Source organism: Ascaphus truei, chromosome 18 (assembly GCF_040206685.1).
Source record: "Ascaphus truei isolate aAscTru1 chromosome 18, aAscTru1.hap1, whole genome shotgun sequence".
Taxonomy (NCBI): Eukaryota; Metazoa; Chordata; class Amphibia; order Anura; family Ascaphidae; genus Ascaphus; species Ascaphus truei.
The window spans coordinates 210,922-238,257 of NC_134500.1; the positions used below are offsets into that span (position 1 = coordinate 210,922).

The window sequence follows — 27,336 nt, forward strand, 5'->3', positions numbered from 1 at the left end:
TTGGATACAGATAATTGTTCACCAATAGTCTGTATTCAATGTTAAGAATAGGGTTACACAGGTATATAAACTGTGTCAACCCTACAGTTTTTAGTTGTACTTCTGATTCCACCTGGAATGTCACCGGATTGCTGGAGAATTGCTAGCTGATACTTCTCCATCCCCCAACCCTAAGTAAGTGTTACTTTCTTGTCTGTTAATTGTACTATATTGCTGTGTTCACCTTTTTTAAGGAATAAATTATATTTTATTATATCTAAGCCTTGTTCAGTTCAACCCAGATATTTGGTGTTCATTATATCTTGTCATAAGCTACCGTGACAATATTGTACAATAATTCTTCTTTTGTATTAAATTGTGAGTTGTACTGTATGCAAACATGTTCACAACAAGCACTGAGCCAATACAATAATTTATTATATTTCACTGTAAAAAAAAGGTTATGGATTAGCTGTAATAAAGAAAAATGTATATATATATATATATATATATATATATATATATATATATATATATATATATATATATATATATATATATATATATAAGATGGTGCCATTCTTTCACCAATTTCAGTGATACCAATTATGTGACCGTTGTGTGACATTACTTATACTTACAAAACCATTATGCTGTTATATTTATTTATTTCACCAACTTTGTCTATGGTGAATATTGGTTAAGCAATAATAAAAGCTCCTTATTCATTTGTAAACTTTTATAATTTAAACGTGTAGGCAAATTATCGCTTAATACCAACTAATAATTATATTTATAGCCTAATCATATGGGAAGTAGTAACTGACAGAAACCTTTGATGTATGAAGCAGAACTGGAACATTTGCAACACGGGAGGAAGAAGAATGGAAAACACACACACACACACACACACACACACACACACACACACACACACACACACACACACACACACACACACACACACACACACACACACACACACACACACACACACACACACACACACACACACACACACACAAAGATCTTCTACCTCTCTTGAGTCTGGGATGTCCGTGCTGCTGCTGCTGCTGCTGCTGCTGCTGCTGCTGGCGCCACCTCCCTCCCCACACAGACACACACACACACACACACACTGACCTGGACTATCTGATTGTTCTTAACATAGTGCAGGGTATTGGACCTGTTACCGCCGGCAACCATTGGGGGGTAAGCAAGAATATCAGCACCGCGGGCCCGGCACTCAAAGTCAAAGAAACGGGAAGAGAAGGGCATGTGTGTTATACACGGGTAAAAAAATACATCTATACCTATATACCCCATCTATACATATACCAGTGTGTTATACAGAGGTAACAACCCACCAGTACCTATACCAGTGTGTTATACACATATAACACCCACATCCCAAGATGTGTGTTAAGCAGAGATAATACCCCACCCCTAAATATATCAGTGTGTTATACAAAGGCACCTCCCAATCCTCCCCTATACTAGAAGGTTAAACATCCCTAAATATACCAGTTTGTTACACAATGGCACTCCCGTCCCTCTTTATAGCACTATATGGTACTCGCTTCAAACTATGTTGTGGGCCCCTCTGGAACTGAAGGGGTTACACACACACACACACACACACACACACACACACACACACACACACACACACACACACACACACACACACACACACACACACACACACACACACACACACACACTGTCCATTTAAGGAAGCTGGCTCTCAGGCTGATCTGTCAGCCGGATGCTGACAACTGAAGCGGGGAGACAAGAAAGCTGCCAGATGCTGGGTATATCCTGTGTGGGGTTGCCGCTGTGCCGCCGGGTCTGAAAATGCTGGGAGAGTTATTCCAGATCTCCCCCTCTGGCGGACACGCAACCACTGATTTCGACGGCCATTTTTCCCCCACGATCCCGGTTATAACGTGGTCTCATTATGTGGACCCGAGCACCACGTTATAACGGGGTCAGCTGTATATGTTTTGTCCTCCAATGCAACTACAACACACATCAGTGCGAAATGCTCAAAGAACTAGATTGGTCATCACTAGAGTCTAGGCGCAAAGTTCACCTTTCTTGTATGTATGTATGTATGTATGTATGTATGTATGTATGTCTTTATTTATATAGCGCCATTAATGTACATAACGCTTCACAGCAGTTATACACGTGACAATCATATAGATAACAAATAATATAAATAACACATAAAGGGAAGAAGTGCTTCAGACATAACAGTAACATTTTGGAAAGGGAGTCCCTGTTCCGAAGAGCTTACAATCTAATTGGTTGATAGGAAGGACGTATAGAGACAGTAGGAGGGCGTTCCTGTCTTGCCTTCAAATACTTTCTGAGCAGGCTATCCGTCTATCTGCACAAGCTCCTCACCCCTACCACATGCAGCACTGCTCATCTGAGATCTGACTCCAAAAGACTGTTCATGGTTCCAAGGTTCAACAAAGTATCCGGCCTCTCCTCCTTCTCTTACTGTGCACCTCACAACTGGAACAATCTACCGGAGACTCTCACAGCCGCTACCAGTCTAAGTTCTTTCAAAACTAAGGCTGTCATATTTTAATCTGGTCTGTAACTGCTACATACGCCTATAATATATTATCTTACTGTGCATGGAATGTCTTATATATAATTTATAACCTTGCTCACTTAATGTAACTATGTATTTGTAACCATGTATCTGTCATCATAACTCGGTGCCCAGGACTTACTTGAAAAAGAGAGGTAACTCTCAATGTATTGCTTCCTGGTAAAACATTTTATAAATAAATAAAATAAATAAAGTATTTTTAATGTATTGTTTAAAGTGAGACTTGTAGGGGTTTGTTTTCTTCTGGCTTCTCTCTTTTGTTAGATGTCATATACTCAGTTATTATACTTTAAGAGATCACATCTTACCCTTTCCAAAGCTGTTTTTATTTTTTAAATCTGATGCCTAATTCAGGATATACACTTCTGAAATATTAAGTGTTCGGGGGGTTAAAATGAAGGTCTCTTTAGAGCCCAGTGCAGTCTAAATATTACCATGGTAACATAGAGCTAGACATTCGAATCATGATTTTTGAACACAAAATGAGTAGAACATTCACAGAGGGAAAGAGACTCGTTACATGAGTTGCCATCATATAGGCTTCTGGGGGTTTATGTACTGTATGTGCTTATACAGTATACAGTATGTAAGTCTTTCAAGTGCAAAACTGGGGCAATACGGATTTCAAATAAACAGATTTATAAAATAAATAGATACATTGTAATTTAGCATCAGCCAACAGTGATTGCAACAGCTAAATTGTCTGCGCCCTAAACTGTTTCATTGTGACACCTGCCACCCTTTTACCTTGTTGACGACTGCTAACCAGAAACCTTTGTAAGTGAAATAGAAACTTGGGGCCTCATGCAGAGAGCAGCGCTAGCAGGTAAAGCGGCATTTTTTGGCGAAGTATAGCTTGAAAAAGGCAGGTAATGGAGAGTTTATTAAAAAGCGCCATTTTTTTTTTCCCTTTACAAATTTCGCCGCGCGGCTGGTGAGAACCTAAATCTCTCCAGTGTTGAAAACGCCCGTATTCAGAGAGGCGCGAACGCCATCTAGTGGCTGTTCGCGCCAAAAAAATGGCGAGATTTTCAACATTTTGCTTCGCCAGCAAGAAGCTGGAGCTCGGCGGCCGGTGGGGGAGAGAAAAAAAAAACCGCGCCTTTTTTTCCACAAGTTTCAACAGCGCGCATATCGCCGGTTGAAACTCTCCATATGCAGACAGGATTCTAAATGCAGTTTTATGACCTTTCTGCATATGGAGAAAAAAACTCTCCATTAAAGCTACTTTTTCTTAAACTCTCCAATTTATTCTAGCGCTGCTCTCTGCATAGGCCCCTTGGTGCTTTGAAACGTAGCCCTCTCCAACTCCCTGATTCATTATGCGAGGGGATGTTTTGTGTTTACGACCTAGGCGGCTTTAAACGGTCACAGAAAGATGTGACATGGTGAAATTAATCAGACACAGAACTATGTGACAAAGGTTTTCATGAGAGCAGTTTTCTATAATCTAGTTTCACTGAAAGTAACATCTGCAGTAAAAGCAGGTGTCGAGCAAAGCATTCATTTGCACTGGTAGTGTAAGGGTTAATAGTAAGGGTGGGACTTGTTACGGGTGTTAGATTAAAAAAAACAATTTAAGTTTAAAAATCATAGAAATGTTGTCAAAAATGTGTGCAAAACATGTGCCCATTTTATTAAAAAATAATAAAAAGAATGCAAAAATAAGTCTTTGAAGGGTATCGGCTGTTCAACTCACAATTTTATGAAACTTAGAATTTGGTAAGTTTGAATTTCAAACCCACGAACGTACCCATTCTTATTTAATAGTATATAAATAGACTTATTTTCTCATAGCTCCAGCTATGTTACCAACAATTAAAACACATAAAATATAAGGTGTACACTATCTCTGAACGATAAAAAACTTGTTGACCATTTTATTCTTTTAAGGAACTTGAATCACGGGTTGCTGGTCCCTCTGGCACTGAAACAATGAAATTAATACTATAGGTGTAGATTTATGGTAATGATTGGACAGACATATTGGGTCTACAACCAGATTTGGTCATTTCCTTAGTTTTGATCCCAAGACTGGAAAAGGTAAGGTTTCTTCACTCTGCCCTGACTAGTCTGAATCATTCTACTTGTCACTGACTATCTAACTCCTCCCAAATGTGAAACATCTACTAAGCAAAATCAGGTGCCAACACCTGCCCCCTCTTCCTGTGTGCTCACACGGTTTGTGCGATGACTCAATATTCATCATGGGAACATACAATTACAAAAAGACATTCCCGGCGCTAGTACCTTACAAACGCAATGATTATTGCACTATTTGATGAAAATAGTCCACCACAAATGTCCACAAATAAGTGTCAATTTGAAATGCTGCCAATCCTGGGTCTTTGCTGGTTAAAGATCCTCTTATTCGGAAAGGTCAATCCTAGTGCGAAGCATACAAGAAAAAAAACTTCATAGTGTAGTATGTAATGTTCAAGCAAAAAGATGCTTAATAGACTGTAAAAATGCCTACTTACAAGATACACCTGTATCTGACTCAGCTGACAGAAGGTGTGCTTTAGCCCACATCTCTCACCGCTCCACGAACCCCACATGTTACTGTGTACTGAACTTCGTCGCTGTGCTCCCGCACTCAGCTCCAATCAGTGTCCCCAGAATAAACAGAAGGGGAAGATTGTGCAAATCTACGAGGCTTTAATTAAAATACAACAATATACAAAGATACACTTACATTGTATCCTGGTTAAAATGTGACACTTATGCCGTCCGCTACATGTGCAGGCTGAGTCTCAGTTGCTGCACGTCTGCTCTTGCGCTACCTAGTCGCGGGTCGCCGAGCGTGTGCCAATGACGTGACTCTGAGGCTCGCTGCACACTTCCTGGTTGGCAACGTGAATTGGCTCCTCCTGCCTATTAGTTTCGTGACAGCGTGTCACTTCCTCAGGGGTTGTACCCTGATTGGAGCTGAGTGCGGGAAACAGCGACGGAGTTCAATACACAGCAACACGTGGTAGCACTCTTGGATTTATACATCATAGTTTGTTATGCACTATTCATTATCATAGTTTGTAATATTTTTATTTTTATTGCAAAATTTAGGTCTAGCGCTTTGTTGAGGTTTTAGTTAGATTTGTTTTTGTGTATTCATCATGGGAAACGTAACCTTTTACGATTGGAAAGCCACTGTTGAAATCTGATAGAACTAGGAGGTAACGAGTTTCTCTGCTTTTTCTTTCCCCTTTACAGTGATGGGGGGTCCATCAGCACCAGACCGCCACCAGAATTCTGACCCTTGTCATTGCTCTTGGACCGATCACGTGACATGACCGGTACCCGAAACTCTGAGAATGGAGGGGGACGGGGCTCCGCTTCCATTTGGATTGGGCTGGCAATTTTTTACACGTGTAATTTCTGGTGTAAACCAAAGCTTTGGGGGGATATTTTGCAATATTTATGTTGGTTTATGTCGGCTTTTTTGGTGTTAAAAATCATTATTGTCCTTACTTTCTAGTATTTGAGGTTACATGGTAACCTTTTCTCACTGCACCACCATGCGAATGAATGGAGAGGGGGTGACATCCGTATAAAATATTTATTTGATCATGCTAAAACGGAGCTACGACAAACCACCTACATGTTTCGCACCAAGCGCTTTATGGTGATTCATACTGGTGTAGCCCTGGGTAGTTTTGGGGCTATAGTTCTTTCTCCTCCTGGCAGTAACACTCAGTAAGGGTAAGTTTGCCAGGAGTCATCATGGGTTCTCCCCACTCACTGCAGCTCTCTGAGTCAGATAAGGCAGTGCAGTTCTGTCTGTGTCCAATAAGGGATAGGGGCGGGATCTTGCTGAATGTGATTTAGGGAGAAGCACTTCCTGATTTAGTTCAGTTGCTCCTACCTTGAGAGGAGCTCAGTCACCAAACCCAGTTGTGCAGGGCTCTGCCAATCTGTGGGGCCTCCCTTAGGGGAGAGGCGGGTAGACTGTTCCCATTACTCTGATAGGGGGTAGTGGAAGAGCTAGGCCTGCTTCCAGGGCCCTGACTGGGAGTGTAAGGCCAGGTCCTCCTGCAGGAGAACTCCTGTGTTACTGTGTTCCTGTGTCCTGTACTGCTGTGTATGCTGCTCCAGTGTAAGCTGTTGGTGCAATAAAGTGTTCCTGATTATAAAGAAGTGGTTGTGAGACTGGAATCTCTCATCCCTGAGGGGGACGTTCTATTCCAGGGATTCCACCCCATATCCTGGGGCCTGCAATAGATGGAGGTGCTGTCACCGTGAGTACGTACTGGGTATGTCCCCAGAAGCCTGTTCTGATGCCATTCCCCGTAACACCATCAAGCGGGAGACTCAGGAGTCCTGTAAGCCAGCAGGTGCACCACACTATAGCCATGTGTAACCAGAGTAGTATTTCCCTAGAGGGGCCAATCTGCGATTGGGGGGGAAACCCGTTACACTGGCATATACTTATTAGCATATAGAATTAATTATTTCAATTATTCTAATTATATACCAGCATGTGTATGAATGATATCCTCATGAACAAGTTACTAATTACTGGTTAGTGGTTTTAGCTTGGTAGCTATTTACTAGTCCTTTAAGAAGTCTCATAAATAATGTTCGACGGTTGTTTAACACTCCTGATGAAGTGACTGCGCGCTACGAAATGCATAGAGTGGTTGTGTTTTACTGGCACCCTGAGCTGCTGCACCCTGAGCTTCTGCACCCTGAGCTGCTGCACCCTGAGCTGCTGCACCCTGAGCTTCTGCACCCTGCCCTTTTGCTCGACAGTTAGGCAGAGACTAAACGTAGATCCAGGACCTGAGAGACTCTGAAGCGTCTGCATCTCACCTGGCATTCAACCCCTTCCACGATGGATTCTTCCGTGACTACAGCTGATGGATGAATAAAGGTGTGTACCATGTTTTGTACTTTGCAAGTCCCCTGTGAGTTTAAGCTTCTCCTGTTTGATCCATCTGGATACGGAACGGAGTTCCTTTGGCCAATCAAGTAGCTTACAGTGCAGAAGATACATATGATCACAGTTGACTAACAGGGTAATTATCAGAGACTGCATATGAAAAAACTCTTTTTAAACCAGTCCTGATTGTGGTTACATTGGTACATAACACCTTATCGACATAATCCTCTATGTGACTCTGAAGACTGGAAACATAAATACCTAATGCATTGCTGGCATATAAAGACCCAGGATTCGTGTCCGGTCAGCTTCAGAAACTGAATGTACTGTCTCTGTAGCCTAGACCAGAGTGTGCAAGCTGGGGGGCGCACCCCCTGGGATTTTTCTGGGGGGGTGCGTCGGCTGCAGCGGCCCCTTATACTAAATATAGTGCTACTGCATAAGTCATATATACTGTACAAATAAAGGGAATCAATGAAAGTGAACAATTAATATACAATAATAGTAACCAATGTGACATAAAGAAACCCCACAGTGCAAGTGATATATTAATGGAAAAGCCGCTCAAACAGAAACCCTTTATAGACTGTTCTTGGGTCTATGGGCCTCATGCAGTAAGCAATGATAAGCCCCTTATCAACAGCTTCTCGCCAAAAAAGCCTACAGCGGTTCAGTAAGCCCTGATAAGCTGGCGATAAGAGCAAAAATCGCCGGGTTTTTGTTGCCAAAAAATAAATAAATAAATCGGCAGACGTGCGGCGATCAACCACTTTTCGGTACTGATCGCCAGTTTTCAAACGCCCTCAATTCTATAAACCCCGATCAGCTTATCACGGCTGATCGCCACTTTAGAATTGAGATTTCTTCTCCAAATCGTCCCGCCACAAAAAGTTGGCAAGAAGGTGGGGAGAAGCTGCCGATGAGCGGCGAGACGGCACTTAGAAAATGAAATGCATGTTTCCTGCATCGGATTGATGCCGGGAGACTCCGGGGCTGATATCCATTAATACCAGCACCGGAGCCCCTGGCATGAATCAGATGCATGAAAAATGCACTTACAGGCAACTTCATTACCTTAGCGGCTAACCGCTAAGGCAATGAAGGGGTTAACCACCAGTGCCATGCTTATTGTGGGTAGCGGGGATGGGTGAAGGTGGTATTTGGCCCTTGGTGGATGTTTAGGCCTTCCGGAGGGGTTGCGCGTGGACTTAACCCCTACATTACCTTAGCGGTTAATACCGCTAAGGTAATGAAGGGCGTAATCCCTCCAGCTACCCACCCGATAGGCCTAAACACCCATGCTTGGGGCTAATACCCTCTTCACCCACCACCGCTACCCACAATAAAAAAATACATACAACAGCCCCACTACCCACCTCCTAGGCCACCAATAAACCATTACAATATCTAATAAACACCAATACACAGCCCACCCCTTATGCCCTCCCATACTGTAAAACCAATATTTAATTTTTTACACACGATTAATACCACAGGCCGTTAGGGGTCCCTAACCCTAACCTATAGGGGTCCCCGGTTCCGCCACGCAGGTGTCCATGGGTCCTCGGGTGATCCCCGTGGGCATCCGGGGGTCCTCGTGGGTCCCCGCTGGCCTGCAGTACCAATCCTGTATTTAAAAAATAAACATGGCCTACATTAAAATCAATACAGCTCCCCCCCGCTCCCCCCCGCTCCCCCCAAACACATACAGTACAGTAATGGGCAAAATTATTATTATCCAGATATGGATAATAGATTATTTGCCCATTATTAAACACAATATTAGCCATGCAGCGTAAATAAAAACAGTTCTACTTACCCAATGCAATATGAAGGGCGTTCTCATCAGCTTACTGCAGGGCCATGTCCTCTGTTGCTAGAAAGCATACAGTACATACAGTAATAAATACAATCTAATGTCTCCTAGCCCCTTAATGACCATAGCGTTTAATAACCGCTATAGTAATTAAAGGGTTAACCCACCCTGCCCCGCTACCCACATGGGAGGCCTAACCAGCCACCCCGGACCTACTATACCCACCCTGGACCCATTCACTGGTACAGTGGGTACATCATGCTCATATAATATGGGCAGGATATAACACTATAACAAAAAACGGTGAAGGAATAAAAAAGAGGACCAAATAAAACACAAACATTGCCAAATAAAACACATTACATAGCCAAACTAAATACGTAACAAATGGCAATAAAACAATTGAATGGCACAGTGGGTACATCATGTCCATATAATATGAGCATGATTTAACACTGCCAGTCAATGGTCAACTTTAAAAAAAACAATCACAAACAATCTCCTATTGTGGTAGGAGATTGTTTGTGATTGTTTTTTTTTTTCTTACCGTTGACCATTGACTGGCAGGGTTAAATCATGCTCATATTATATGGACATCATGTACCCACTGTGCCATTCAATTGTTTTATTGCCATTTGTTATGTATTTAGTTGGCTATGTAATGTGTTTTAATTGGCAATGTTATGTGTTTTATTTGGTCCTGTTTTTTTATTCCTTCACCGTTTCTTGCTATAATGGTAAATATTACCACACTATTAATAAAAATTACATTAAAGTAGCTTCATTACAATAGCAGATAGCCGCTATTGTAACAAATTTTTAAATTGTTTAAATTTGTGTTTTTAATACTAAAAACGTCTCTCTCTCTCTGCAGCAGACAGAACTCGCCGGGTAAGGCCTTTTCGGAGGGCCGATCCTATCACCAGCGGGTACTCGCCATTTCTGCAAATGTTTTTATCACTGGTATTCGGGCCTTTCTGCATACGTGATAGCTGTGACAGTAGCTTTGTGACAGGCTATAATAATACACCAAATAACTGGGTTGAACTGAACGAGGCTTAGATATAATAAAGTATATTTATTCCTTAAATAGTTGAACACAGCAATATAGTACAATTAACAGGCAAGGTAGTAACAATTACTTGGGGTTGGGGGATGAGAAGTATCAGATAGCAATTCTCCAGCAATCAGGTAACAATCAAGATGGTATTTGAAGACAATGGATATAGGGGTTACCACAGTTTATATATCTTTGTAACCCTATCCTTAACATTGAGTACAGGCTATTGGATAACAATAACCTGTATCCAATCTTTAAAGTGGGAACATATTTTAACTCATGCCCCCAACTAGGTAGCTCATGCGCGCTAGGTAGCTCATGTGCACTAGGACCCTGAGGGTCTCATTTCTGTAGCCCCACATTTACATCAGGGATGCCAGCCAGTCTACCAAATGGAATATCTGGCAGGATATCCCTTGTTTGAAGGTGTAAAATATGACACTCACAGACCGCTCTGGTTTGAGGCGTATCCGCCCTCAGGTAAACAGTGAGGGTGGCAAAATCGTTTTAACAGTACTTAGTCTCTAGACATTGGGTCGCCCCTCTGACCATCTGCTTCCCTTTGTGCAAAGGAATCTCCGCAGGTTTTTATTCCTGCCTTGGGATACAACATTAAAGGTGAAATATAAACATATTAAAATATCCGGTTCTGTTGGGTTCAGCGGGTCCAAACTGCCCAGTTCTCAATGCCGGAACTGGGACACCATATGATCCAAGTTTCAGCCCGCTGCAACCTTCGGAACCGGAGATACAAAAATACTACTTAAACCGTTTCTTATATTAATACAAAAATCTCCGCTGTAAATTAAATCATGGTTTTTCACTAAATCCCCATAGAAAACAACGGGCTCCTCCGCCATAGACTTTCAATGGTAAACTGCCTACATTGGCGGCTATGGGAGTCCGCCGCCATAGACTTTCAACAGGGCATCGCCGCCGTTGAAGCCTATGGGGTTTCTCCGCCATAGCCGGTCAATGGGAACTGGCCGCCATTGAAGTCTATGGGAAAAACTCCCGAACCTTTAAGGTGGTCCATACTCCGTCGGGTTGGTCAGAGAGGGTCAAGGATGGTTCTGCAGCCATGCCGGAGCAGTGACTACAGGTACCCCAAACCCTGGCCCTCTGGACCCGCCAGAACCGGAGATATGGGCTTATGGTTTGTAGCGTTTCTGACTTAGTCGTTTTCTTGGGCTGCTTCTGCCGCCGCCATTGGAACCTATGGCGCGACCCGCTCTATCAGCACGACCCTTTCCGGGGGGTCCTGAATTCGGGGACCCGGTGGTGGTCGAGTGAGGGGGGGCCTAGGAACTAGGGGCAAAAAGAATTTTATTTCTGGGTGCCCTAGATCCTAAGATTCTTACGCCACTTAACGTTGAACTTGACTAATCAGTGATCAAAGCTCTTTTTCAGAGAAAGTATCCGCTTTGCGGTTTTGTGGTTTGGACGGCTGCCAACTCGTTCCTGGAAAGCGCAGTCGAGGAATCTCCATTGAAGTCAATGAGCCCATTGACTTACAATTGGAAACCGCCGCTCCTCCTCTCGGACGCCACCTGCTGGTCTTCGAGGGAAACAGGTCCAAAACAGCTAGATCCGCCATTGAAAAGCATGGAGCTCCAATGGCGACCTATGGGACTCTGCAAAATGGTGCCTGAAAAGGCGGGAAAATTACACAAAGGGCTATAATCACTATGTAACTATTAACCCTTGCCCTCCCGGATGGATCCCAGTGTGTGTGTGGTGCAGACACTGACATTATAGTGAAACATGGGAACAGGGGAACATACATTTTCATGGTATAACAAGGTGCAAACCACATCCCTGGACCGCAGTCCAGTTAACCCCTTGTCTCCCTGGTGAGGTCAGGGGATGGCCATATGGGGTGCAACCCCTTTAATACCGGGCCACCCCCTTTCTCCCTCTACAATAGCAACAATGCCAAAATGGCGATTTAAAAGTCCTGCCGGTTTTTTTTTCTTCCTTCAGCCTTTACTGCATGAGGGCTACCCACAAAGGGAACTCCCGCACCGCCACAATATAAACCACGTTGTGGTGCTTACTAGGTAAAGAAATGATGTATACAAAAGAAAAGGAGACCTAGTATATCAGCACTCTATCAAGCTAAATGTATAATTATTTGATTAAAATACTTTATTGGTGAACAATGAATAAAAAAATGGGCTTTAAAATAAGAGTGTGTGTCAAACAGCACGTGACTGTAATCATTCGTAACTTAACTAAAGGTAGTTAAGTAGTGTATACATATGGAGATCCTGGATAGATATTTAGGATCTGGTGCTATGTATATAGCCTCCTATAGGTATGGAGATAAGTCCGAGATGTACACACCACACAGGATGTCAGTCCTAATGTACATGTATATTCTTAGAGCGTGTATATATAGGCGCTCTGAATCAATGGTGACATATATGTGGTGTACATGTATAACATCTAAGCAAGGCAAAGTAGATATCTGTATGTGACTATCTGTGGACGTGTGACTGATGTTGTGGTCCCATTCAAACACTGGAAGCTACCTACCATAAGGGTAATACCTAATGAGGCGCTCCATGAGTATAGCCCCTAGAGCCAAATAGGGCAAAGGTCTGCAAGTATAGAATCAATATAGTGATTTATGTGGACACCTTCTAGGGGTACGTTGAGTAATGCCTTATTGCTCTAGAAGTGTAGACAAGATGTATCTTGGCTATGGGACTAATGAAGGGAATATTAAAACATCCTAAATAGAGTCACAGGCAGCTGCTCATATATCCTCTGCACTAGATATATATATATGGTTTGTTATATTCTATTCTATTGGCTGCAGTGATACACAGAGTGTATATCATTTACCCACACAGACCCCCTTATACGGGGAAATGTTGGTTGGGGAATCTACTCACCCCAACAATGTGCAGCCAGAACTGTGCTAGAGGTATGAACATATAATGGTATGAATATCTGCAAAGGTAATAATAGTATATACCAGGACCCATATACAACCACCCTGTCAGGGAAGTGTTAAAAGGGTAATATGCAAGGGAAGCACACACAGGTGGCTGATCAGTGAGGTTATTCACGGACAGAAATCCTTGAACAAGGAGTATAACCCCTTTTAGCCCCGTAAAACCAAATAGCAGGTAGAAGTAACCGTTCTCCAATAGAGCTCCCTTAATAGGGTAATGGTTTCATTATTTCACGTGCCCTGAAGAAGCGTTCACTCGTAAGGCAACTTACCTACTCCAAACGCGGGAATCATTACATTTGAAATCAGCTATCATTGACACTGCTCTCAGCTGTGGTATTCAGAGCGCCCCGCGTGCGGTTGAAACTTTGCTCCTGCGTGTTCATATAACACTGCAGGATCTCTCTGAACATAGGGACCGTGCTTGTATTCACCTTATAGTTAGGCTTGTCCTCGATCATATCAGCGCTGATATACTAATGATCAGCGCTGATATAGGGGACAATGCATTGTCAGATATCTGTATTGTGTGTTCTATCTGCCCTTTGTGTATGATCTTGCCTACCTGCTGATCAGGGGGCCCGTGTGGGCTATCGGTATACCCTGACCAGCCTGCCACCGGCTGAGCCTGAATCAGCTGTTCTATGCCGGTATGTGAGAAGCACAATTCCAGCTGTCGGCTGACTTCACCGATCCTTGGTGTAACCCTTAGGATTATTAGCTCTTACTGTTTGAAACCATTACCCTATTAAGGGAGCTCTATTGGAGAACGGTTACTTCTACCTGCTATTTGGTTTTACGGGGCTAAAAGGGGTTATACTCCTTGTTCAAGGATTTCTGTCCGTGAATAACCTCACTGATCAGCCACCTGTGTGTGCTTCCCTTGCATATTACCCTTTTAACACTTCCCTGACAGGGTGGTTGTATATGGGTCCTGGTATATACTATTATTACCTTTGCAGATATTCATACCATTATCTGTTCATACCTCTAGCACAGTTCTGGCTGCACATTGTTGGGGTGAGCAGATTCCCCAACCAACATTTCCCCGTATAAGGGGGTCTGTGTGGGTAAATGATATACACTCCGTGTATCACTGCAGCCAATAGAATAGAATATAACAAACCATATATATATATCTAGTGCAGAGGATATATATATGAGCAGCTGCCTGTGACTCTATTTAGGATGTTTTAATATTCCCTTCATTAGTCCCATAGCCAAGATACATCTTGTCTACACTTCTAGAGCAATAAGGCATTACTCAACGTACCCCTAGAAGGTGTCCACATAAATCACTATATTGATTCTATACTTGCAGACCTTTGCCTTATTTGGCTCTAGGGGCTATACTCACGGAGCGCCTCATTAGGTATTACCCTTATGGTAGGTAGCTTCCAGTGTTTGAATGGGACCACAACATCAGTCACACGTCCACAGATAGTCACATACAGATATCTACTTTGCCGTGCTTAGATGTTATACATGTACACCACATATATGTCACCATTGATTCAGAGCGCCTATATATACACGCTCTAAGAATATACATGTACATTAGGACTGACATCCTGTGTGGTGGGTACATCACGGACTTATCTCCATACCTATAGGAGGCTATATACATAGCACCAGATCCTAAATATCTATCCAGGATCTCCATATGTATACACTACTTAACTACCTTTAGTTAAGTTACGAATGATTACAGTCACGTGCTGTTTGACACACACTCTTATTTTAAAGCCCATTTTTTTATTCATTGTTCACCAATAAAGTATTTTAATCAAATAATTATACATTTAGCTTGATAGAGTGCTGATATACTAGGTCTCCTTTTCTTTTGTATACATTTACTGCATGAGGCCCTATATCTTCATAGTATTACTCCACAGTAAGGGGAGCGCAGAGTTCACAGCATATTTCTGATGTTTATTAATACGAATAATTTAAACTTGAAATTTATATCTAACATCAGTACAAGAGAAGTGATGTTTTTGGATCTTGTAATAAATATAGAGAACTAGAAAGAAAAGAATCCCAATATAAGCACTCCATCACCTAGTGAGATGATTGGAGGTTAAAATATAATATTCATTAGAAACATATGTTACAATTTCGGGTTTTAAAATGATGATTAAACAATAATTGCAGCGCACTGTAAATCCTATTGAGGTAATTAACCCCATATTTCAATCAGAGTAATGTCCAGTGTAAAATATACTCACTGGCCCTAGTGATATCTATATCAAGATACCCCATAGGGAAATAGGGTAAATGGGAGAATATAGTATACAACCATATATGTAATGCCCACAGTGATGGGAAGTGATATATGGTGCACTAACATGAAACCAACCTTGCACAGCACAAGCTATGGCTGCAGGCCAAAAGCTCAGGTAGTAATAGCTGATGCACTCGAGGTCAGATGTGTACCAATATTACACACAGAGTTAATGGTCCAAATACTGCTACAGCCAGGACCATAGGATAACATATGGCAAGTATATCCGTTTGTGTGAATAACACAAATGAGCATGTAGGCAGAGATCTCTGAGTATCAGATCTATGCTTACACTATACTTATTTGTAATGATCAACTGTTTGGTAAATAGAGGCACTGTTGAGACAACTGGTCTCACCGGACAAGGAGACCTCAACTAGGCAGTAAACTGTGTAAGTATATAGGTTCCATGTTCCCTGAATAAAGAACCCTGCAACTAGTAAGTGTTCTGCCTCTCCAAATATGGTGATAATGCTGGCACCTCAGAGGGTGATAGTATCAAAGCTCTCTGAGAGGAACACCACAAAATGTAACTACAAACTATATCTACAGTAAATAGCCCCAGGGTAGGACTATTCTAACGTGTATAGGGTATAGATATAAGATGTAGAAGTGGTAAGTATGTCCCTATTAGTTGTTGAACAAATATCAATTTGCCAGTATATGAAGGTATTCTCCCTCACATGGGGCTCTGTCAGACAATGGGTCATGCAGGAGCATAAACTGTGCAGGAGCCGAGCCACGCAAAATGCTCCCTTACAGAGTTCTAATCAGCGTTTGTAAGTGTAGGCTCCGCGCGTGCACGTGACTGAATGTGCCGATGCGCACGTTTCGCTCTTGAATGCTTTGTCAAGGCCAGTATGAGGCATATATATATATATATATATATAAAGAATAGAACAAAAACACACTTCAAACAAGTAGATGCCAACAATTATATTCTAGAGTCCAGCTGTCGTGATAGAAATTGGATAAGAAACATTTCATATGGGCAGCTGAGGAGAATCAAGCTTAATTGTACTGATGACAGTGTTTATACAGTACAGTCTGCATTTCTTGTCAATAAGTTTAAGGAACGAAATTATAATGACGTCATCATAAATGAGGCAATGACAAAAACCAACATGATACCAAGAAATGAGATGATTAGAACTAAAATTAAAATAAAATATAATGAACAAAATGGGTTCAATATGTAATTCATTACTGAATATAATAGAGAGGCCACTGAAATAAAGAAAATTATCAATAAGCATTGGCACATTCTGAAGAATGATCCAGTGCTGAGGGAAGAGAGAGACCTCGCACAATTTTCAGCAAAGCTCCCAACTTAAAGGGGTTTTTTGGCTGCTTTATATACATATAGTTACATAGTTACATAGCAGATGAGGTTGAAAAAAAGACATACGTCCATCAAGTTCAACCTATGCTAAATTTAGACAACAGATACTTTATTCTATATCTATACTTACTTATTGATCCAGAGGAAGGCAAACAAAAAACCCCATTAAGGGGAACAATAAATTCCTTCCTGACACCAAGAATTGGCAATCGGATTAATCCCTGGATCAACATCCTTCCCATGTATACTTATTTGGTATATCCCTGTATACCTTTCCCATCTAAAAAGATGTCCAACCTTTTTTTGAACAAATCTATTGTATCTGCCATCACAGTCTCCATGGGTAATGAATTCCACATTTTTACTGCCCTTACTGTAAAGAACCCTTTCCTTTGTTGCTGGTGAAATTTCCTTTCCTCCAATCTGAAGGGATGGCCCCGAGTCCTTTGTACTGCCCGTGGGATGAATAGTTCTTTTGAAAGCTCCTTGTGTTGTCCCTGAATATATTTGTATATAGTTATCATATCCCCTCTTAGACGCCTCTTTTCTAATGTAAATAAATCTAATTTAGCTAGCCTCTCCTCATAAGTTAGAATGTCCATCCCCTGTATTAATTTGGTGGCTCTTCTCTGCACTCTCTCTAGTTCCATAATGTCTTTTCTTAGGATTGGTGCCCAAAATTGTACTCCATATTCAAGGTGTGGTCTTACTAAAGCTTTGTAAAGGGGCATAATTATGTTTACTTCCCTTCCATCCATTGCCCGTTTGATGCAAGATAAGATCTTGTTTGCCTTTGCAGCTGCTGCATGACATTGGGAATTATTGCTAAGCCTGCTGTCTACAAGCACTCCTAAATCCTTCTCCATCAAGGATTCCCCCAATATATCTCCATTTAATTTGTAAGTCACCTTTATATTCTTGCATCCCAAATGCATAACCTTACATTTATCTGTATTAAACCTCATTTGCCATTTACCTGCCCACGTTTCCAGTCTCTCCAAGTCCTTCTGAAGAGAAATTACATCCTGCTCTGATTCTATTACCTTACACAATTTAATATCATCAGCAAAGATGGAGACTTTGCTCTCGATCCCAACCTCAAGGTCATTAATAAACAAGTTAAAAAGCAGGGGTCCCAGTACCGATCCTTGAGGTACTCCACTCACGACTTTAGCCCAACCTGAAAAAGTTCCATTTATGACAACCCTCTGTTGTCTGTCCTTTAACCATTTTTCAATCCAGGTGCATATATTATTACTGAGTCCAATTTTCTTTATTTTGTACACCAACCTCTTGTGTGAAACCATATCAAAAGCCTTTGCAAAATCTAAGTAGACCACATCAACTGCATTACCCTGGTCTAAATTCCTACTTACCTCCTCAAAGAAACAAATAAGGTTAGTTTGGCAAGATCTATCCTTCATAAATCCATGCTAACTATTACTAATAATTTTGTTTTCCATTAGGTATTCCTGAATATTATCCCGTATTAAACCTTCAAGTAGTTTCCCTACTATTGAAGTCAGGCTTACAGGTCTGTAATTCCCCGGGTGTGATCTAGCTCCCTTTTTAAATATAGGCACCACATCTGCTTTATATATAAAGCATGTATTCATAAAGATTTGGAGAAGACCACTTTTAAATCAAATAGAACTCAAGAAATCTTTCAAATAGAAAACGACATCAATTGTAAACCCACGTTCGTGGTATACATATTGGAGTGCCCTTGCGGCCTCCAATATGTAGGATGAACTTCAAGACCCTTAAGGGTAAGAATTTTAGAACATCTAGGAAACATCAGGAAGGGTATATTAACAAATTATGTGTCAAAACACTATAGTATACACCATAACTCAGACCCCAAATCACTAATCTTTAAGGGAATTGAACATGTTCCTGCCCACTGGAGAGGGAGTAGTAGGATCCAACATTTGGCCAAAAGTGAAACATATTGGATATATAAATTAGGCACTTTGGTCCCCTGTGGATTAAATGTTAGTATTGATATCGGGGCATTTATTTAAGGCAGTAGATATCCAATTGTTAATACTTAGTCTTTTGTCCCATTCAGATGCCACTCTCCTGTGGTACTTAGAACGTGTTAATTCCCTTGTTGATATTGAAGTACAGGTGCTATGTACTTATTCTGTTCTCTTTTTTTTGTTGTCTTTTTCTTCTTTTAGGTTCAATTAGTTGATTCGCTCATTAATGCGCCTCTATTTTATAGGTTATTTATTGTATATGATGTTTTTAATTAAAAGTTATGGTACAGCATGTACATTTTATATATACATATCTTTTTTATATGTCTTGTTGGAAATATGTCTTAAATTTGAGTCACCACTATGTTTCTGAGTGGTGAGTTTATTATCGATCTCATTATAAAATTATTAGAATACTTTTTTCTGTTATTATTATATGAAGAGGTCTTAGGGGCTAATAATATATTTACATACCATCATTGATTGGTATTATGTTACCATAGGCATGTTGAGAGTAATTAATTCAGTTGCATCAGGTGATATTTAAATCATGAGAGAATTACGCTATATAAATCAAGAGACACTATTGAGAGAAAAGATTCCTGAGGAAGACGAATGACGAAACGCATAGAATCTTAGTCTGTGTCCTGTGTGGGTGATCCTGGCAGCCAGAGACCAAGCGTGACATCTCTTCCGCCCTCACTGCTGTGTACACCAGAAGTGACTGATACGGATGAGAGGAGTGCACGCGTCGGGTACTGAGACGCCGAGAGGATTGGGATTTCGTACAATCCCTTTTGTTTTAATGCAAAATGTGAGTGCGTTCTATCTTGTATACTGCTATTCTTTAATACAATTTTGGGACATACTACACTATAAGAGTCCCTGTCTTTCCTGCATGATACTGGTTGGAGGAGGAAGAATTCCCATCCGAATACTCACTTGTACTGTGATTGACAACTGTTGGTTGCTCGTTTCAGAGAGAGATAGTCTCTCTGTAATGCATGATTGCTGGGGACAAAGAGTGAGTTAAATTGTCTTACAGTCCCATATACTACTACTGTTTGCATACTGGTCGCACTATGTTGTGTTCTTTCATTTTTTTACATGGATATGGAGTGAAATCAGCACTCCCTTTACTGTGGAAGAATCCTATTTAATACCTGACAGCATCATGTCATTAAATAAACCTTAATTGTAAGAAATGTACTGTAATGACCTGTACATGTACAATTATTTGCTCGACAGGTGGACATGTGTAGCTGATCAGTACCTCAACCCTGATAACGTGTTCCCTGTCCACTTTTCATGGATGAATGGAGACCTTGAGTAACTTTGACTGCAAATCTTCATTACCCAGAAGCCCTAATTCAGCAGTTGCATGCTCACCATGAAATCCCTGGTCCCCGCTCTGAATTCCAGCAGCACAATCACGTTGTTATTCTTTTATCTAGCAATGAGGGGGTTGGCAGTGTACCAGACATTGCTTTTGAAGTCCCTTTCCTACACAGATTTTTCTAATTGTGTTCTGCTCCTGCGCACACGCGCGTCGCAGGCGGGGGGCGAAGCCCAGCTCCGAGGGAGCAGTGAAAGCCCTGCGTGGGTGCACGCGCTTTGTAAGCTGCGCAGGATGCTGAGAAGCGGCAGGTAAGGAGGGAACACGCCGCAGGGGACATGTTCCCTGATTCCTTACAGACACAAAGAAGTAGTGTATTCCGCTATAGCTGTCATGTGGGTGAGAGAAAAACATGTATCCCCTTCAGAAAACACTTAATAAAACACTTACTTAAATGGGGGAATGGGATAAATAAAAGTGATGCAACTACAACACACATCACTGCGAAATGCTCAAAGAACTAGATTGGTCATCACTAGAGTCTAGGCGCAAAGTTCACCTTTCCTGTCTCACCCTCAAATACTTTCTGGGCAAGCTACCCAGCTACCTGAACAAGCTCCTCACCCCTACCACATGCAGTACCTATCACCTGAGATCAGACTCCAAAAGACTATTCATGGTCCCAAGACTCAACAAAGTATCCGGACGTTCCTCCTTCTCCTTCCGTGCACCCCAAAACTGGAACAACCTACCAGAGACTCTCATATCCACCACCAGCTTAAGTTCTTTCAAATCTAAGGCTGTCTCACACTTTAATCTGGTCTGTAACTGTTTCATACGCTCATAATATATATTTTCTTTAACTGTGCATGCAATGTCTTGTATATAAATGTATACCTTGTTCATTTATGTAACTGTATTTGTAACCATGTATTATTTGTTTTACTCTGTGCCCAGGACATACTTGAAAACGAGAGGTAACTCTCAATGTATTACTTCCTGGTAAAATATTTTATAAATAAATAAATAAAATAAATAAATGGTCCAGTGAACGAAAAACACAGAAATAAAGTCTTTTAAATTGCAGTCCTTTTGCAGGGGCGCAAGTTGCCAGCCCGCTATTTCCTTGAAATGTAAAAAGTTTGTTCTGGTTCTTTGGGATTCGTTCTGGAATCCCCAGGGCTAACGAAATCCGGAAGCAGGGCTAGTTTCCATCTTGCGATGTTTTTAACCCCTTGCGTTCTGGAATCGCTGCCGCTGTACTTAGATCTTAGATTCTTCTTCTTTTGGGATTTTGTAGCCATCCCTGTGTGTTCCGGGGTCTGTTTTGGTGATTTATCTTTTTTTATTGTGGTTTTGGTGTTGCCTTGTAACGCTTTTATTGCTGTCGGGGAGCGGAGCAACTATCTCATGCAGCCATACTCCGTTCCATCGCGCATGCGCCTCATAGTGTACATTTTTTAAGCAGATTGTTATATGCAGTCTTTTTTCTTATTAAATGTATTCCTCTGCCGATATCCCTGATTTATATCAGTCATTTATATTAGTCATTTCTACACCCTAAGGATAATGCACTAGGATGTTGTGTATCTTGTTTATGTCTCCTAGCTCCTGAGGTGGAAGTTCTTCATCTGAATTTCAAAGATCCGGATCTATATAGAAAAGACTTATAAGGACATTTTGTGCTTTCCTTTAATCCCAGCGCCAGAAAGGTCTGTTTTGTTCATACATTCCAACTGGTTGTGAGACAGTCAGCAGGACTTGTTAGGCAGCTAATGGGACATTGTTTCACAGGACTTTTTTGTATTTATCACTAATATTTTTTTGTATTTATCACTAATATTATATTGCCTTTTTGTGACTAGCACTTTATTGGTTACGCTGCGATATTAGCGCCTTTTTTCACTAATTATCACCCATATTGTCTCTGTCCCTGTTTCTCTTATCTTATACAACCACGGGTCCCAGACTGCTATGAACCTCTCTACGGAATCATTAAGAATCGCTGTCATTATCTCACAGCATAAGGTTTGCCATATTCTCTCAATCACCATTTGGAGGCATGCGGCTGTTTTTCATGTAGCCGCTACGGTACACTGTGTTGTCGACAGAATATGGAGAGAGTTTTTCTTCTCTATTGGGAATATCTTGGATTGTTTAGTAAAGCCGCCAATGGGTCCTGTGTCGCTGAAATTCCCAGTACCCTGTTTAGCAGTTGGAAAGTCATAACATTTTTTTTAATATGTTTGCACGTCCACCACATATTAGAGTTAGGAATGTACCAACCTGACTGCACCTTCTAAAACAGAGGGGAGACACCTGGCCATACATGTTCTTCAATTTGGCCGGAGTCAGGTACCAGTAGGTTATAGCTGTTCTCCTTAAATATGGCTGTGTGTAACATCTTAAAGTGTAACATTGAAAGTGTGGAGATAATTTTGGAGATTAATTTGGAGGTGAAGATTGGAGGAAGATCTTGACTCTGCACAACAACTCTACAGCTGTGAGAACTTGATTGTCTAAATGCTCTGATTCTTTGTACTCTTCCTATCCTCCAATACCTGGCCTGTCTCTCCTCCTGCATCTCACTATGCCCTCCCCATTGCTTTTTCTGTTTACTGTTTCCTCACTCCTTTGTGAACATCTCTGTTCTCTCCAACTTCCCCACTCTCCACTGCACCATTATTTATACACCTCTCTCCCAACAACTTATTTACCCTTCAATAAAAAACACCCACACAAATCCTCTATTCACACCCTCTATCTACTCCTTCCTGCTGCTGGGGATCTCCCCTAGGCCTGAACCCAGACATACACACCATATATATACGCATACGCATCCATGCATCCCTGCCATCTTTTCCCCTGTAAATGGTGTTAACCTTCTGATCTAATACTCACTAACCTGAAAACTCACCCCACAAGTTAAGCATCCCAACAGCCTGCACTCATGGCTACAAATCCACACTCGGCCACTCCTACCACCCATTGTGGCCAGCACTGCCATACACAGCACTTATTCCCTCACCTGCTGTCTCTGTAAGTCTCCCATCAAACATCTTAGATTGTAAGCTCTTCGGGGCAGGGATTTCCTTTCCTATTGTCTGATTTTGCTGCACTTACTGTATTATTATAATTCCCTGTACTTTATTCTTTGTGAAGCGCTGAGTACACTTTTGGCGCTATATAAATAAAGACATACAATACAATACAATAATAGTATTCATGGATACTGATTCTGTGGCCTTCCATATGTCCCCCCAAATCTCAGGGCCCATTGGCTCACCTAGGTCTGCCTCCCATTGTTTGATATGGGATTCCTCCTACACCCTTCCCTCTGGGATCGGGTCCTGGTATGTATGTATTTATGTATGTCTTTAATTATATAGTGCCATTAATGTACATAGCGCTTCACAGTAGTAATACATGTGGTAATCAAATAAATAACAGATAATATAAATAACAGATCATGGGAATGAGTGCTTTAGACATAAAAGTTACATTAAGGAAGAGGAGTCCCTGCCCCGAGGAGCTTACAGTCTAATTGGTAGGTAGGGAGAACGTACAGAGACAGTAGGAGGGAGTTCTGTAAGTGCGTCTGCAGAGGGCCAAGCTTTATGTATCATGTGTTCAGAATATCCACAGTGCTATTCATATGCTTCTTTAAGCAAGTGTGTCTTAAGGTGGGTCTTAAAGGTGGACACAGAGGGTGTAAGTCGGATACTGATGGGAAGGGCATTCCAGAGGTGTGGAGCAGTCAGTGAAAAAGGTTTAAGGCGGGAGAGGGCTTTAGATACAAAGGGGGTAGAAAGAAGACATCCTTGAGAAGAACGCAAGAGTCTGGATGGTTCATAACGAGAAATTAGGGCTGAGATGTAAGGAGGGGCAGAAGAGTGTAAAGCTTTAAAAGTGAGGAGAAGAATGGAGTGTGAGATGCGGGATTTGATTGGAAGCCAGGAGAGGGATTTCAGGAGGGGAGATGCTGAGACAGATCTAGGAAAGAGTAGAGTAATTCTGGCAGCAGCGTTTAGGATAGATTGTAGGGGAGACAGGTGAGAGACAGGAAGGCGGACAGCAGGAGGTTACAGTAATCAAGACGGGAGAGAATGAGGGCCTGAGTCAGAGTTTTAGCAGTCGAGCAACAGAGGAAAGGGCGTATCTTTGTAATATTGCAGAGGAAAGAATGACAGGTTTTAGCTATATTTTGAATGTGAGTGGAGGATGTGAGAGAGGAGTCGAGTGTGGCCCCTAGACGGTGTGCTTGGGCTACTGGGTGTATAATAGTGTTTCCAACAGTGATGTAGAAGGAGATCGTAAGGGCCAGGTTTGGGAGGAATTATGAGGAGCTCCGTTTTTGACATGTTACGTTTGAGTCGGCAGAGGGCCATCCAGGATGATATAGTGGAAAGACATTCAGAGACTTTGGTCTGTACAGCAGGTGTAAGGTCAGGGGTTGAAAAGTAAAGTGTGTGTCATCAGCATAGAGGTGATATTTGAACCCAAGAGATGTGATTAGATCACTTAGAGAGAGTGTGTAAAGAGGAAAGAGAAGAGGTCCCAGGACAGAGTCCTGGGGTTCCCCCACAGAGCGATAGAAGAAGAGAAGGTACCGTAAAGATATGCAATATTGATATTTGAGGATTTTTTGGAATTTATTTTACAGAAAAATGCATGAATACACGAGCCCAGAGCAACGCTTTATTCCTTCTTTTAGACTCCGTTTCTTGTCCTGTTGTTGTCAGAATGTTCATATTACAGGGAAACTAACATAATTACTTAGCAACCTGTCCTCACTGCTGACACCATTGGGCAAATTACAGAAGATTGCTCATTCTCTGCTGGAATCTCACACTGGAGCCTTTGTAATATATTCCTGCTTTTCTTTGTTCAGCACATTTACACAATACTGAATGTCTTTCCAGCATATTTCTATATGAACAGTGGCAATCTGGCAGTCAGTTTCCAGAAAACAGCTCTCAGACTTATTCAGCAATGTTACCATTAACCACTATCAGCAGGTACTAAACCCGGAGGTTAGTGGTGCAGTACCACTTCATACCAAATGGAACTATTGCTAGTGATACTGTATCCGGGGTACCTAAATCCCACCCACCACGCAGTGATGACTGACCTGTCAATCATAGCTGCACTGTCAACAATGTTCCCCAGCGACATCACAGCCGGATCTGCATGCTGGGACTGGCAGCAGAAGTGATTGACAGTAAGTGCCACACTGCTCACTGAGGCCATTGGGGATCAGGAGGCAAAGGTGCATGAGGACGGGGGGGGGGGGGGGGGGGCAGAGCTAGTCAGAGAACTTTTGTACTCTGCCCAGCCCTGCTCTCAATTACAATGTGGCAAGGGGAGGGGGAAGAGGGGCTGGAAGTGTGTGTGTTTGGGAGTGAGTGTGAGCGACTGTGAAAGGGAGGGAGGGAGAGAAAGAAAGAGAAGAAGGGGAGGAGAGAAGAGGGGGAGAGAAAGAAGAGGGAGGGGAGGAAGAGAGAGAGAAGATGGGGAGAGAGAAGAGGTGGAGGAGAGAGAGAAGAGGGGGATAGAGAGAGATAGAAGATGGGGAGAGAAAGAGAAGAGGTGGGAGAGAAAGAGAAGAGGTGGGAAAGAGAGAGAGAGAGAGAGAGAGAGAGAGAGAGAGAGAGAGAGAGAGAGAGAGAGAGAGAGAGAGAGAGAGAGAGAGAGAGAGAGAGAGAGAGAGAGAGAGAGGAGGGAGGGGAGAAAGAGAAAGAAGAGGGGGATAGAGAGAGAGGGAAGAGGGAAAGAGAGAAAGGATAGAGAGAGGAGGGGGAGGAGAGAGATGGGGAGAGAGAAGAGGAGGAGAGAGACGAGGGAGAGAGAGAAGAGGTGGGAGAGAGAGAAGAGGGAGGGAGAAAAAGAGGCAAGGGGGATAGAGAGAGAAGTGGGATAGAGAGAAGAGGGGGGAGGAAGGGAGAGAGAGAGAAAGAAAGAGAAGAGGGAGGGAGAAAAATAAGAGGTCGGGAGAGAGAGAACATGGGGAGGGAGAAAGAGAGAGAGAAGAGGGGGGGAGGCAAAGAGAGAGAAGAAGTGGGAGAAGGGGTGAAAGAAAGAGGGAGGGGGAGAGAAAAGGGATGAGAGAGAAATAGAGAAGACGGGGAGAAAAAGGGAGGGCAGGGGGAGAGAAGAGGGGGGATAGAGGGAGGGAAGGAGAGAGAAGAGGGAGGGGAGGGAAAGAGAGTGATGAGGGGGGGAGAGAGAGAAGATGGAGGGAGGGGGAGAGGGAGAGAGAAAAGAGGAATGGGGAGAAATAAAGAGGAGTGGGAGAGAAAGAAGAGGGGGAGAGAGAGACAACGGGGGAGGGAGAAAGAAGAAGGGGAGAGGGAAAGAGAGAGAAGAGGGGGAGAGGGAAAGAGAGAGAAAAGGGGGGAAAGAAAGAGAGGGAGAGAGAAGAGGGAGGGGGAGAGAAAAGAGATGGGAGAGAAATAGAGAAGAGGGAGAGAAAGAGAGGGCAGGGGGGGGGGAAAGGGGGGAGAGAAGAGAGAGAGGAGAGAGAAGAGGGAGGGGAGGGAGAGAAATAGAGAAAGGGAGATGCGGGGGGAGAGATTGGCAGCAACAGTGATTGACAGGTCAATTAACTGCCGCACTGCTCCGTGAGGGGATTCGGGGGGATCAGAGAGCAGGAGGCAGAGGCGTGTGAGGACAGGGGCAGAGCTAGTCAGAGGGGGCACAGCTAATGAGAGGGAGGCACAGCTAGTCAGAGTGCTGGGGGCGGAACTAGTCGGAGCACTCCGGTACTCTGCCCGCCCCTGCTCTCAATGCATACTGTGTCAGGGGGAGGGGGAAGAGTCTCTGTGTATAAGAGAGAGTGTGTGGGAGTGGGAGCAAGTGTGTGCGCGTGTGTGGGAAGAAGCGGGGAGCAAGAAGGAGGAGAGAAGAGGGGAAGAGAGAGAAAAGAGGGGGAGGGAAAGAGAAAAGCGGAGGAGAGAGAGAAGAGGAGGGGAGATGAGTTGATGAGGGAGGGGGAGGGAGGGGAGATAGAAAATGTATTGTTAATAAGGGAAGAGAGATGAGGAGGGAAGTGTCAGGATCGCTGCTAG

General features: G+C 42.6%; 1 protein-coding gene and 1 long non-coding RNA gene across 2 annotated transcripts in view; one reads left to right on the forward strand and one right to left on the reverse strand.

Moving 5' to 3' along the window:
* Nucleotides 1-27,336, reverse strand: part of SEMA4B (semaphorin 4B) — a 161,729-nt gene that overhangs the window by 119,095 nt on the left and 15,298 nt on the right. The window lies entirely within an intron of this gene.
* Nucleotides 18,407-25,535, forward strand: LOC142468700 (uncharacterized). The gene is made up of 3 exons (XR_012788852.1): nt 18,407-19,747; nt 20,182-20,580; nt 21,878-25,535. It is a non-coding gene; the product is annotated as an uncharacterized LOC142468700 (long non-coding RNA).